This window comes from Alexandromys fortis, unplaced genomic scaffold (assembly GCF_014885135.2).
Source record: "Alexandromys fortis isolate MF-2015 unplaced genomic scaffold, M_Fortis_MF-2015_v1.1 scaffold_183, whole genome shotgun sequence".
Classification (NCBI taxonomy): Eukaryota; Metazoa; Chordata; class Mammalia; order Rodentia; family Cricetidae; genus Alexandromys; species Alexandromys fortis.
This window is the reverse complement of record NW_026068079.1, coordinates 1,602,158-1,617,783: the sequence shown is the minus strand read 5'-3', so window position 1 is coordinate 1,617,783 and position 15,626 is coordinate 1,602,158.

Genomic DNA, 15,626 nt, shown 5'->3' with positions numbered 1-15,626 from the left:
CTCACCTTACTAGACCTGGATGGAGGTGGGTGGTCCTTGGACTTCCCACAGGGCAGAGAACCCTGATTGCTTTTTGGGCTGACGAGGGAGGGGGACTTGATTGGGGGAGGGGGAGGGAAAGGGGAGGCGGCGGTGGGGAAGAGACAGAAATCTTTAATAAATAAATTAAAAATAAAATAAAATAATATTTGACCAAATATCTTCAAATTCACTGCTTAATGTAACCTTAACTGCTACTTTGTGAAATAGATAGACAAATATATCCTCATTTGACTAGAACTGAGATCCAAGAATAGCTTTGAGTTGGTAATTTGCTAAATATTTTCCTCTGTATTTTATGTTGCTTTGGGCTCTACTTTAAGGCACGTCAACTCACTTAATGCCACTGTTGTGATGTCTCACATGCCTTTCACGTTCACGGAAAACTAAACTTGTTTTCTTACAGACCCCTCCATTTCCCTCTCTAGTTTTCCCTAGGCAAACAGATTCAGCGAAAAGTCCCTGACATACATCCAAGCATCCAAGATACAGAATTTTCTTTCAGTCTGCATTCTCCCATGCTGTCAAGTTTCACCTTTAATAGATTCTACCAATGTATCATTTAATCAGTTCATCTCCAGAGCAGCCTTCACAGTCTGAGCCCGTATCTCTCACACACATTGTTGCAGGTCACCTCACCATTCCTCTAGAATTTGTGCCCCCAGAGTGCTGACCAATCTTTACTAATACTGTCTAACAGGATAATCTGATCAAAACACCTCCTTCTCTTGCACATATTGAACTATTCATTGACGAGGAAAATTCATGCATGCTTAATTTGTGATCTGAAGATTATATGAGTGTTTGTAGGCTTATCTTTGAGTAGATTTTTATTTTAGCCCATTTATACCCCATCCTAAGTTATAGTACTTTATACTTCAGTAAGTATTCATATTCTCCACACTTCTACCCATTCCTCACAGATGTTGTCTTTCCCTGGATAATACCTACATGTTCTCAGGGTTCATAATTTATTCTTCAGAATGTCTTTCTTGGAGAAGTCTTCTAAGCTCCGTTGCCTAGCTTCACAGACTCTTGTTTTTCTGAGCGTTACAAACCTTGTTTCCCTATAGCATGAAGCTGCCTCTTTATACTTAGCTGAGCACAAAGTTCATGTCTTATTTAACTTTGGTGTTACAGGATCCAGCAGCAAAAATACACTCTAGGTTCTTGAGAAATACTCGATTGGCACAGTAACTGCATTGAAGCCCTCTACTGAAAGGAAGGCAGCTCTTCATACTCCTGTCTTGTTTCTTTAAGCCAAGTATCACATAAAGGAGAAAAAAAATACAACACCATATTATAGGAATAGTCTGGGATCTTTATATCCTCAGCTGATGGATATGATATAGAACTTCATTTATAATGGAATGAAATAAAGCCAAACTCTACTGATGACTTTTATGAAAAATGTTTTTCAAGGTAATTCTCTCCCCAGTGTCTCTTTTCTCTTTTCTGAGGTTGTCCTTCTACCTACAACCTATGTAGTCAGATTATCTCGGGCAACAGTGAACTTCTTGCAGAAGTGACTGAAGTTACAAAGAAGTTTTGTGGCTCTTACTTTTTTGCATTTTTTTAAACACTAGAAAGGTGAAAGCATTATGACTCTAAATAAGGTTTTCGTTACCCAACTCTTTTGAAGTGCCTTACTCCCAAAGAAGGAATTTTACAAAACTAAAGCAACTTTCATCACCCAAGAAAGACTATAGAATCTAGAAAGACATCACTGTCTGTCGATCAATTTGCTTTTAAAATTGAAAATTGCTTTGAAGAAAGTACTCATTAACTTAAGAAGGAAACTGAGGTCACAGGGTCAGAGAATCTTCCTTAGGCCATTCAGTAGAAATATTATAGATACCAAATCCAGCTCTGTATAGTCCCTGTTATATTTCTCTGTCAGCTGCTGTAACAACTCTTCAGATATAAAAGCATAACAGCCAGAAAAATAAATATTACTTTCTCTGAATCTGGTGATTGTCATCATCTCAGTAAGTTCTGGAGGAACCTGGAGAACTGACTACATTTTCAGGGATGTTCTATTAATCTTGGAAACCAATACCATTCTTTGTTCAACCAATTCTTTTAGTGCTGGCATTGCCTATCCTCCCTTTTCCATTACATTTCCAACAACCCCTAAAAGAAGGTAAAAACAAAGAAAGAAGAAAGATGAAGAAGGAAGAAAATAAGAAAGGAAGGAAGAAAAGAAAGAATAAAGGAAGGAAAAAAATGGTCAGCCAGATAGCTCTGCCTGGGTTGCCTGTGACAGACAAAAAGAGCTGGTTTAAATATATCAGGGTTTGGCTTGGTTTCCCCGTCCTTTACTCTGAAGTGTGCTCCTGTTGAATTTTAAATGGAAGAGAATTAGGTATTTGCCTATGACTTTTAATACTTTTATTTCCTTGGGAGTTTCTGAATGGCAGCATTATTCATTTGAGCCTATTTAGAGGTCTTTATGCTCCAAAGAAGAAATTACTCATAACTTGTGTTATGAGTAGAAACACAGCTAATGCCTGTCTCTGCAGAGGTAGATCATAGATATTTGAAGACTATAAAGCATTTTATGAAAGAACATTGAGGTAAGGATATTTTCTACTCATTTAGTCCAGTTTCTTCTTTTATAAGAGAGAAAAGCAGAGGGCAAATATAGAAATAAATTGAAATATTACATACCTATCCATTTTATAGTGAGATGGCTATTTACTGCTTCCTAGTCACGTTCATTGATGACATTGGCCTTTGGTTGCACTGAGTGTCTCAAGTACAAAGCACTCATTGATACAGTATAATTTCTCTTCCATGCTTTCCCACATAAAAGAATAATGAATATAACTCTTAAATGCCAAGACAGCATTCTTTCTCCTCAAGTATTTCTTCTTTTTTCATCATATCTATTTCTTTGGATTTTATTTATAAATAGATATTTGTCAGATCACTGAAGAGCTTAACTCCTAGGATAAGGAGATTGCTCTGTGTATAAGAGCGCTGGTTCTGCAAGCATGGAGACTTGAGTTTGATTTCCTAGCTCCTAAATAAAAGGTGTATACTTCCAGCACTGAGAGTAAAGGTAGAATCAAGTAGATCCTGGCCATTCAACCTAGCTGAAATGGCAGACTTTCAGTTCAATAAAACCTCCTGTCTAAATACATTTAGGAAGGGAACCACAGAGGGTGACACCCGATACCATGCTCTTGCCTCTGTAGGTGTATGCATGGGAACGTTGAATTATTTTCTTGAAACTTTTGTTCTAAAGAATGGAATGGATGTATGTCCCTCCCTGAGATCATATAAGCAATACAAAATTGCTGGGAGAGAAGGGGAATCTTCTATGGTGCTGTCTTCAAGTTTTGCAGGGAATCCATTAATGCACCTTCTGTGGATTGTCAATCATGCTAGGTGTTTTTCTGTGCTGTAACTGATGAAATCACTCTTACTCCTATATGCCATCTCTGGTCTAGACTACTGTAAGTAATCACAACAAACATATTGTTTCATAAAGACACACTTGACTGGAGTCATTTATTTAGTCAGTTGTTGAGGGAAGGCCTTATATGTGCTGCTGCTTTTACTGGCTAATGAATAAAGTTGCTTTGGCCTACAAAAGAGCAGAATAGAGTAAGGTGAGAATTCTAAGCAGATAGATTGGGAAAGAAGGCAGAGACAGGGAGATGCCATGTAGCTGCCAAAGGAGACAGACCCCCGGAACCTTACTAGTAAACCATGAATCTCATGGTAAAATATAAAATAATAGAAATGGGTTAGTTTGAAATGTAAGAGCTAGCTAGAAATATGCTTAAGCTATTGTTCAAGTAGTATTGCAATTTGTATAGTTTCTGTGTGATTATTTCAGGTCTGGGAAGTTGGGAAATGAACAAATGGTCTTCACCTACAAATTGACACACCAACATGGGGCTGACTATATCCACATAAAACCCAAGAGAGTTTAAAAAGAAATTCTAGACACACACACACACACACACACACACACACACACACCAGAGTTTAGCACAGCTTCTTGGTAGTCACATATTTTCAGATAGGCTCTGTTTGCTGGCTGCGAGCAGGAACACGGAAGCCCATTTTTTAAAAAGGCTTATTGACTCAGCATAAGAAACAGCAGCTTCCTGGTTTGTTGTGACAGCATGAACTCTGGCTCTTTTAGGATGCTGAGCACATGGGATTTGTGGACAATTAATGGGCAAGTTACTTGGTGGCAGTATTGGCCAACTGCTGAGTTGGGGGGATGAGCATGGCTCCCACCCAGGGATTCCAGAGCTAGCACTGAACATACTTCTACCATGTTAAAAGGCCGAGAGAGGCAGAACCAGTATCCAGGTCCCCAGTGGCCACACTGCTTACCATTTTAAAATGCTCTTTGTCAGAAAAGGATTTCAGATACAAAACAGGACAGGTTCAGACATATAATACCTCTAAACAAGACACAGTGTGTTTAAAAAAATGTATGTAGGCCTGGGAGAGAAAAGAGAAAGAGTATAGTTATAAAATGAAATAAATCATTCTTAAAAAAAAAAACAGTCTTCAATAAGAAACAGTACAGACAGTCATAGATTAAAGGAGAAAAGAAAAAAGTCACATAAACATAGAATATACAGAGAGTCTGGATTATATATATTATTGTGTTTTTGAATTTTTGACTATGAATGAGTTAACTACAGAAAGATATTTCTTTGTAACACAGACTACAAAATTTGGGACTAAGGATATGTTGCTTTGGAAAAGAGGTTGTGCTTTTGTTTCTAGAGAGAATAGAAAGCTGTGGATGATAACAAAGAGACCCTAATAGAGACATAAAAGATGGGAAGAAGAAAAAGACAAGATCTCCCAAGTGAATTCTTAGCATGGGGACCACAGGAGAATGTTGAAGGAAATGGGAGTGGAAGGGAGAAAAGCAGAGAAAAATATATAGCTCAATAAAATCAATAAAAAATTAAAAATGTAATGGATAATTAAAAAATACAGGGTAATAGATATTCATCTATAATAGTCAAACTTGTAATCATGTTAGTTAGGTTTATTCATTTATAGGGATATATTTCAGATGTACAGTTATTCTTCAAACCTTTAAAATACTAACAGAATACTGAATTTAAAATGTTTAACTTAGGACATTTCAGGACAATAAAACACATCTGCTCCTGGCAGCACCAATGTATTTAAAGAGGATGATGGGCATCAAAGAGTCTCCTTGTGGAGCTGTTATCCATTTGGGCAAGGCACTGCTCTTGCCTGAACTGCTTGATGATATGTTGCATAAACTGGGCATGCAGGACTCACAGAAAAATGACTGCTAAAGTTGCCTAAAGAAGGTCAGACAGTCCTTCAGGGTTCCTGCTCCATGGAAGTCTTCCTGTAGCAAGGAGGTCACTTGTTTATTTTTGGCTGCTTAGCCCAAAATAATCACACAGAAACTGTATTAATTAAATCACTGCTTGATTCATTAACTCTAGTTTCTTATTGGCTATCTTTTACATATTAATTTAGCCCATTTCTATTAATCTGTGTATCACCATGTGGCACTGGCTTACAGGGTAAAGTTCCCTCTAGCTCTGGCAGGGCTGCTTGGCTTCCTTCTGATTCCTCCTCATTTCTCCCAGAATTCCCTTTAGTTTCCCCCACCTAGCTCTGTTCCTCTATAGCTCTGATGAACTTTGCCATTACAAGGCAAAACAGATCTTCCAATTCCCTACTTCACGGGAAATTGTGCTGAATACTATGGATCTGTAGGCTGACGATGGATACCCCAATGGTACAGAAGAACTCTGGGTGACTTTGCAGGCAGTGAGATGTCTTTGTCAATTCTAGAGCTTTGGAAGCTGCTGACAATGCTTACTGTTTACTTAGGTAATATATCCTTTATAGTTTTTGATTGAATTGAAGAACAGATAGTTATAGTTATACATTTCCTTAGTTATAATAAAAGATAGATTAGATATAAAACTTTAGACTCACAAAGATAGGATAAATGATAGAGTATTTTCCTTAACTTGCCAAATGTAAATGGACTAAATATTGTAACTATGATTTTTGCTTGATACCTGTTTTTTTTTTGTATGTAATCTTGGTATGTTAAAGTTAAAACCTTCCTTTTTATTTGTACAGAAAATGGGAAATGGTTCGGGAAGGCCTTATGTATATGTATTGCTTTTATTGGTTAATGAACAGACTTGCATTGACCAATGGTAGGACAGAATAGAGTAAGGCAGGAATTCTAAGTTGATAGAGGAGGAAAGAAGGCAGAGTCAGGAGACACCATGTAGCTACTAAAGAAAACAGACTCCTAGAACCTTTCTGGTAAATCAGGAGCCTCATGTAAAATACAAAATAATAGAAATGGGTTAATTTAAGATGAAAGAGCTAGCTAGAAATATGCTTAAGCTATTGGCCATATAGTATTGTAATTAATATAGTTTCTGTGTGATTATTTTGGTCTGAGAAGCAGGGACACAAACAGATAGCCTCTTCCTGCAGTCAGTGTTCTGTTTGGGATGACTAGGAGAAGGCTGATGTGACTAACTAGTTATTTAGCCCCAATTAAAAAAAACTATTCAAATCAGATAGTTGTTGTCTACTGTGAAAAGTTCTTGAAAGAAAGTATAGAAAGAATCTTTGGATTACCTGTAGAAAGCAACATGAAAGTCTTAGGGAAAATGGTGTCTAAAATATCTAAATATTGATAAGAAATATTGATCTAGAAATATCAATTACAACTATGCTCAAAGGAAGCTAAGAACAATGGCTTGGGTCAAGAAAGACTATGGTGCTTCTGCAAATTGACAATGAGATGAATACCTGGCATATATAGATCCCAAGAAATGTGAAAGATGCCATCTAAGATTATTTTAACTGCTTAGTGTTTATTCACCCTTATGTAGTTGCTTCCTGCATTAAATAGAGTGAACTTCTCCCACTATTCTGAAATGACATTTATGACCCTCACACTATCAGAAAAGGCTATTCTCTTTCTTTGAATATTCATTGTTAGGTATCAGCTGCCGTTTTAGTGTGGTTGTTAAGTGGTTTCACGGATAGAAGAACAGATGCCTCCTGCCAACAATGAGTCTTCAGCTACCACCTTCATTGTCAGTTGTAGCAGCACAGATTCTTCGGTCTACATCAAGCATGGCGAGGCCCCCATAACATATCGACAGCAACCTCATGTAAAACCCTGAGGCAAAATTTTGTAGCTGAGATACTGTTGGATTCCTAACTCTGCTCTGGGAGACAATGAATATTTATCATTTTAGAGAATTGTTTTGAGCAACGTATAACTGATAATCTTATGAATGCTAGACAGTAGACAAAGAACCAGTCACGCAGGGGTGTGTGGGTTCTGAGAAGATGTTGAAATTTTATTTTAAGAAAAGCAGTTAAGTCACTAAGAGCAGGGGAGTAATGGCAGCAGGTTTATGTTCTCCAACTCCCTGAGAACATGTTGTTAAATTTCTTTCTCTTAGATAGTGCTGAACACAATGCTTAGCATGTGGGCATGACAAATGTAAAGTTCAACTGAAGAATGATGGATTGTGCAGTATGGCATTTCCCAGTAGCAGCAAGAAAGTTGGATCTCTGGTTTCCAGACTTGGTAAAATCGAAGGAATGCATCTCCAACATGCTTTCACTCCCCCCACCAAATCCATATTTATGGATGAGTGAAATGAAATGCCTGCCATTGAGTATGTTCAGAGCAGTTTCTTTACAACATGGATATGAGAAGAACATCTGCCCAACAGACCTATTATAATGTAATGGCATTTCCAAACATATTTATATTCTTGGTAGGAGAGTGGGGATAGTGATTAGACAGCACAATGTCAAAATATGTGAAATAAAGAGCTACACATTTATAAAGTATTAGACATATGAAAACACTATAGAATAATTTAATAAAAATTTCACTGGATTCCTCCACTGGAAAACTTATACCTACACTATGTGTGTGTTATTACTCTGCTGAAACCTTCACTAAACATGGATGCCTGTCTGTGAATCACAAATTTCAGGTTGTGTTTGCAACATTTTGTAAATATGTAAGTTAATAACTAATCAATAAAAGTTTGAGAAAATCTATGTCAGAGCTTCCCATGTTCTTGTATCTCTAACAATGTCTCATTGATATTATCAAGTTTTATGTTTTCATTAAATAGGTCTAAGATGAGATCTTCATTTCTGTACTTCTAATAGCCTCTCATTGCTGCTAGTACAGTCTTTGTATATAGCTGACTTTCAAGGACGAATGTGGTATATGTAAAATCTGCTCCAACTCACACCCAAAGCAGAAGTTCTCAGCACAGACTGTATGGTGTTTTTTTTTTCCCCTACTTACATGGATACACCTACTTGGCATATTTCTCCAGGTGAGCTCCTGTTCCAATCCCAAATTGCTATAACGTAAAAGGTGATTTCTCACACTAAGACAAATTCTGGTCTGGACTTCAGTGTCTTACTTTTGGATCTGTTACTAAAGATAGTACATCTTTTATCACATAATGTAAGATATCCCTGAGACCTCAATCTGCCAGGGAGTACAGGATATGAACAATGGACTATTTAGACCCATAGTATGAGTAAATGAATTATGATATGACTAATGAGAGACAGAATTACAGTATTTTAGAAAACATCTAAGTATTTACTAAATAGCCAAATCTCAAGCAATGACAATATAAAAGCTGATTATAATCAGGGATGACTTTCTTTCTTAAACACCATTTCTTCTCGCAGATACAAATATGATTTAATATGTAGATAAATGTAATAGCCATGCTAGATAGATATCTCCATACAAATTAGTACTACTGTGGTTCAGTCTATGCTTGCTCTCATTCATCCATAAAAAGGGAAAATCAGTTGCATGGGAGAGATTGTTAGATCTGTAGTGGCCGAAGTTTGTGAGGGAAGAATGGCGGGATCAGCTTCCCTAAAAGTTTGTGCTGTGTTCTCAAATGCTCACCTAAGTCCATTTACCTCTCAGAGTGAAGAAGAGTGTGCACTAGCACACACAGAAGACAGCAGGCTCTGATTTAGACACTATAATGTTAATAATTCCTTTGCCGAAATGCTGGGTTCTAAGACTCCCTCTGAGTGCTTTCCTGGTTTGCTTTCAGAACAGAAGTTCTAGGCATTTATCTCACAGTGTGACATGAAGAACCCATGCTACAAAAGGAATAGACATAAAACATTCCATAACCAAAGTCGAACTTCCAAATAATTTTATTCATTGCTTCATAACAGTAGTAGTAATGAAACAAACAAAATAAGAATGATAGAAAAATAGAAAAATGATGAAGAAGATTCTAATCTTTTACTCACTTTTCCAGGAAAGGATGCATTTCTCTCAAAAGCCAATGGAGATAAAGGATTTGTAGATGGATAGTGACAATTCACAATGCCTTGCCATTTAGTTCAGAAAGTTCTGAAGTAACAGACATTTGGAAACTACTTTTGGTTTCATAGTCTGGGCTCACTAATAGGAATTATGAGGCCTTCAATGTCCTACTGGTGTATGTTGTTTCTTCATGTTCTTTGGGTAGATTTCTTTAAGTGTCTTTATCCTCAACTGAGATGGTATCTCATAATTTTTTTCATCAATAATCCTTAGTGACTTGCAGAAGATAGGGCCTAAAATGTTGCCATGTATCATAGGGAAATCAAGCGTCCATCTAGATGACAGACCACAAGAATTTGTGAGCTCTCGGACAATTTTTATGAACGTTTCTTGATAATATTGCTCATGATATATTTCTCCCCATTCCTCCAGAGCCAGATCCCTTCAAGTTACTGGGAAGACTGTGTATTGTCAGCGTTTAGTGTCTAAAAAGGCAGAAGCTGGGGGGAATGGGCTGTTTTGGGGTTAGACATATCTCTAAAGAATGATTTTAATCACGAAATCATAAGATTAAAAATGTAATGTAGCCTATCCATGTAAAGTCAGACCTCAAGGAGCAGAGGATCAAACAAGAGAAAGATTAGATCTATGGAACACAAGCTTTATGCCAAGAACAGGCTATTTCTACTTCAAAGATCAGGGTAATAGAAAGGTAGAATACAGCTAGATTTAAATGGGTTAAAGATTTCTTGCTCAGGGAGGATGTGCGAGCATGGTTGCTGATATATAAACATGCACAATTAACTATATTTCATTCCTGAGGTAGCAATGTTCAGTAAAACCTTGAATTCCCCAAAGCCAAAGTGGAAGTTCAACATTCTTGGTCCACTGATAGGCAAGGAACAAAAGGCATAGGGAAAGGTACATTTGCCAACAGAAAGAAGAGACACCTTTGGCCTGCTGCCAGTTTCAGATGCAGTGATAGCTTCGCTGTTACTCATCTTCCACCTGAAAACTCATCATTGTGATCTTAAGACTTTAAAGCATTTTGTGTTTGTCTTTCTCTTCCCAGTCTGCTTATTTTTGCTGCTCCAGGAGACATACACCAATCATTTTAAAAAAAATCTTTTTTGAAGTCTTCTGTTATTAGTAAAAAACAGGATTTTAAAACCTTGAATTTCAAACCTGTAACCTTCTCTCATAAGAGTTCCTGTGAGCTAAGTCAACCGAAATTAATTATGTTCATACCTACAAAATCAATATCCTATGTGTGTATGTTCCATACAAAATTATATTGCCTCTAGTGACTGGCTTCCTTTCAAACATTGGTCCCAAGTGTTCTGGCCTCAGACTTCAAGTCTTAAGGGTAGTAAGGTTGAGTTAGAAGATCTTAAGAATTCCTCTTAACTCAGAGATCTATAGCACTTCTGAATTACTCTTTATTTTGAGGATTGCCTTTTTATAACAATTATTCTATCTTTAGCTGTCAAATATAGAAATTGAGATAGTTATCAAAATTAAGTATCATCAGGTATTTATAGAGAAACATGATTTAAGAGAGTTTTGGACTCCTGCATTCAAATGCCTTCAAGAAAGCTCATGAATAAGTAATAAAGCTAATGAGCCAATATAGTGTATGCAGCTTGGAAATCTTTGTTGATGGCATTCCACATGCCACTCATTTATGAAGATCAAAGGCTCTTTCTTTGTAGCAAAGGTGAAAAAAATCAGGTTTTATAACTTGCCACATTGTCCTTATCCTCCTTCAAAATATTTTTGGCAGCTTGGATTTTAGTCACTGAATTCTCCTTTTGTCCCTAAAGTGGTCCACAGAAGGACCCAGGCCATTGTCTTTGGTGCCAACCTTTGTTGGTCTATTGAAAAGAACAGGGAAAATAGACGTGGAGCCAGCTTTTAAGTCTTCCTGCCTTCAGACCTCTATTAAGGCTCTTTGTGTGGTTGCTTGTGGGGGTCAGGCTTAGGATTTGATCCCTCTCAACTTTGGGTAATTAGGGCATGCAGAACAACCCTTCCTCACCCTGCTAATTGGCTTCTCCCAATCAAGCTTTGAGAGAGGAAGTTTGTCTGTGACTTACTTGTCCTATGTAGCAAACCTCAGGCCCTTGCACTTTTATCTGTATGATGGAATGAAGAGTTAGGAAGTGATTAGAATTGAGATCAAATAAGACCCTGATTGCCCCATTAGGAGTAGGCCCCATTAACTCTTTGAGAGTTGGTTGCCATTGTGGTTAGAAATTGATTGTGACTAAAGACAAATTCTTGGGCTCAATGATGCTATATATTTATAATTACTCCCAGGAAGTACGGTGGTTGCTGGACTCTACATAAAAATCAATTAGTATAATTTAGAAACAGCAATATGCAGCCCCCAATTAACACCATAAGAATAACCAGATGATACTAGGGAAAGGAGTTTAAGTAAAAAAAAATTGCAACTTTTAATTAATGTTGTGATGGCGGTATGAACTGAGGTGTTGATCTTTGTCATTGTGTCTTATTATGGTCACTATGTTCTATGGAGCTCTGAGGAAGTCTAATTCAAGGAAGCATCCATAAATTCTCTGACTCACATCAGACATGAGACACACAGCCCTTCCTTCCCAAGGCTCAGTCCTACTAATAGTCCTTTAGCCAGGTTATTCTTTCAAAACTGGTCAACTTACCCTTCCTCAGCAAGAAAGCAAAGGGACCAGTAGGTGACTGTCAATGTTTGAGAGAGAAATTCTTACATTTCAGGGCATTTAGTGGGAACTGTGGCTCCTGTCCTAGTATTCCAGAAATAACCCCTCAGTTGTGAAAACTAAAAGCTAAAAGTATCTCTATACTTTTCCATTTCTCTCCTGGATGAAATAAGTATTAGAATTATTTCATGAGTGCTGACAAATTAGGTCGTGGTTTCTTAGGTAAGCTCTTGCTTTCCTTGAGTGATTTCCTTCCTACCTTAGTGGTGGTGTCCTGGTGTGTGAGGTCCTTCTGTCTATGTGTTGCTTTTATTGGTTAATGAATGAAAAACTGCTTTGAGCCCATGGCAAGGGCACTTTTTGAACTAGGTGAGAAAAGCTAGAGTGAATGCTGGGAAATAAATAGGTGGAGTTAGAGAGATGCCATGGAGCCACCACCAGAGTCAAACATGCTGAAACTTTGCTGATAAGCCACTGCCACATGGTAATACACAGATTAATGGAGATGGAGTAAATTAAGGTGTAAGAGTTAGCCAATAAAAAGCTAGACCTAATGGACCAAGCAGTGATTTATTTAATACAGTTTCTATGTGATTATTTTGGGGCTAAGCAGCCAGAAACGAACTAGCGGCCTCCCTCCAACAGTGTCCAGGTTATTCATGACTGTTAAAGGAAACCTTCTTGACAAGTGGTGACTCTCAGGATTTCTTAAGTGATGACTTGTGTTAGTAAGGAACACTAAATGTTAAAAATATAGAAAACCACCAGACTCTTATGCCAGTTGCTGAAGTGTGGTGGTAAAGGAAGGAGGTATGAAGGAGTGAAAGAAGATGGCTTTCTCTGTATAATCCATTCACTATATACTTATGACAATAAAAGTTTTTAATTCTAGAAATGTGAAAAGAATTAAGGAAAACATATTGATATATTTATAAAAAATCCATATATTGATTTTCATTTACCTTTGCTTTTTAACTCAGTCTACCTTGTGTCATGATATTATTCATAATCATAAGGTTTTGCCAGTTACATAACCTCACATAAACTTTGATTTTTTATATATTAGTCTGTATCATTTATTTACCAATCTTGCATCTACTATTTCCTGCCTGAATAATTTGCTATTTTTTGTTCAACGTACATATTTCATGACCTTTAGAAATTTACTTTCTAAGTAAAGTTAACAGGAGTTAACAAACTTACAAATTTATCTTTGTAAGTAAACACAAGTAAAGACAACTCTAGCACATTGCCCAGTAAAACACTGAATGCTGGGTAATGGCTTTGTTTATGGAGTTAATGTGATCTGCTACAATGTGATGAGCTCAAGAAAGGTGAGTCAAGCCCATCTTAAGAACTGATAGTTCAGGCCCATGATTGCAACATTAATGGCTGTATAGGCCCACTGCTTACCCACACAGACATTTCAGGAGTTAAACAGAATATAGGAATATATCTGCTTTATTGTCTTCATTTTACTTTAACAGAAGAATAAACACATTCTAACACTAGTATGAAGAGTCCAGAATTCTCTTTGTGAACTAATGAATCCAAATTGGCATGCTAAGTTTCCACAGATGCTTTTCCCAACAAGGAACTGTCATTTTTCCTTGTGGAGAATTAGACAACATATATTATGTAACCTACTTCTAGTCCTTACAGATGATAGTGGCTCAAATTATGAAAATGAAAGGTTCCCACAACAAATTTGTGAATACAGTATAGATAATTTTCTCCTGAGAATTGTTCATATTCATCATGAAAACTTTCAATCACTCATGCATCCTTAACAACATGTGTTCTCCCTGGGACATTGAAAATCTTTGAAAAAGTGCAGGAAACAAGTCAGTGCCCCTTCAGTTTCTGACTGAAAGACACTGTGCCTCCATAACAGTCGTGGAAGAAGAGAGGACTGTGCTTTCATTCTTTCAAATACAAAGAAAGAGAGCTAGTTGAGTATGGACTAAAGACAAAAATATGAGGCCAAAGCAGTAGGAAGGAGGGGAAGGGCAGAAAGATTTGTGTTCTTAATCCCCTATTTAAGGATCAGAAAGCGGGTGGATACAAACAGCTACAATGCAAGTGAGCCGTGGATTGGAAGAACAAGACTGAAGGTCAGAGCTTTCTGAGTAAACAATAGAGGTATTAGTGATGTGCTCAGAGAAGCATGGAACTGGAGTTGTGACTTGAAGCTTCACCCTGAATATATGCAGGGTTTACACAGATGTTCCTCAGTGTCCTGTCTTTATGTATCACCTTTTCTCTGTCTCTTTCTTTTACACATGCCTAAGTATATGTATTGATGTGTTCATAAATGTGTGTATATGTATAATTACTTTAAAGGTTGTATCTGCAGGAAGTTCTTGTTAAGTTTTATGTTCATTTCAATCCTGATTCAGAGAAAAGCCTAAGACAAACATTAATAGCTCCTCGCATTGCCTACTATACAAGGACTACCTGTCTGTGGACCTTAACCATGGCTAAGCTAGGAAAGATACTGGACAAGTCCAGAGTCCAAGTTTTCTCTCCTTTCAGGTTCTACCTACATACTAAAGGCTTGGACCTATTATGTTTTCTTCTCTTTCAGCCTCAGTGTCTCACATGTGAAAAGAAGAATTCAGATTTAAAAGAAAAAGATTGCTTGAAATTTCTTTTGTTACCAACTAGGCCCTAGTTGAATAGCTTGGTCTGTCTGAGTGATCCCTGGCAGTGGGACCAGGATGCATGAGCTGGCTATTTCGAGCCCATTCCCTATGGTGGGATGCCTAGTTCAGCCTTGATGTAGTGGGGAGGGACGTGGTCCTGCATCTTAATGTCCAACTTAATCCAACTTAATGTCCCAGGCTTTATTGACTCCCCATGGAGGAGTGGATGGGGGATGGGTTGGGGGTGGTGGGGGAGGAGCTGAAAAGGGGAGGAGGGAAAACTGTGGTTGTTATGTGAAATGAATAAAAAAATAGCAAATTTTTAAAAGCAGAATTATCTTTTTTTCTTTTTTAAATTTATTTATTTATTAAAGATTTCTGTCTCTTCCCCGCCACCGCCTCCCATATCCCTCCCCCTCCCCCAATCAACTCCCCCTCTCTCATCAGCCCTAAGAGCAGACCAGGTTCCCTGCCCTGTGGGGAGTCCAAGGACCTCCCACCTCCTTCCAGGTCTAGTAAGGTGAACATCCAAACAGCCTAGGCTCATCAGCTTAAAAGTCTGCTTTTCACCGACCTTCCATGCTAAACATGTCCTCTGAGGACTTTGGAATCTACTTCTCTTTTCTTTCTTATGCATACCAGTGATGTATTCACTGGCTTAAAACTAATTTCAAAAGTTATCTAATGATATTCTGTGTCTGTTTTGATTCTATGATCTTCATGGGGACAGAGATTGGAACTAAGTTTTATATCATCCCTGTGCCTAGCATGGTGCTGCCTATTTGTGAGTCTGACCTACCTCCTGGGAAGAGACTCCTTATGTTGAGTACTTACTGCAAATAGAAGCAGAGAGCTTATCAAGAGAATCAAAAGCCGCACTGATGGAAATAAGTGTAA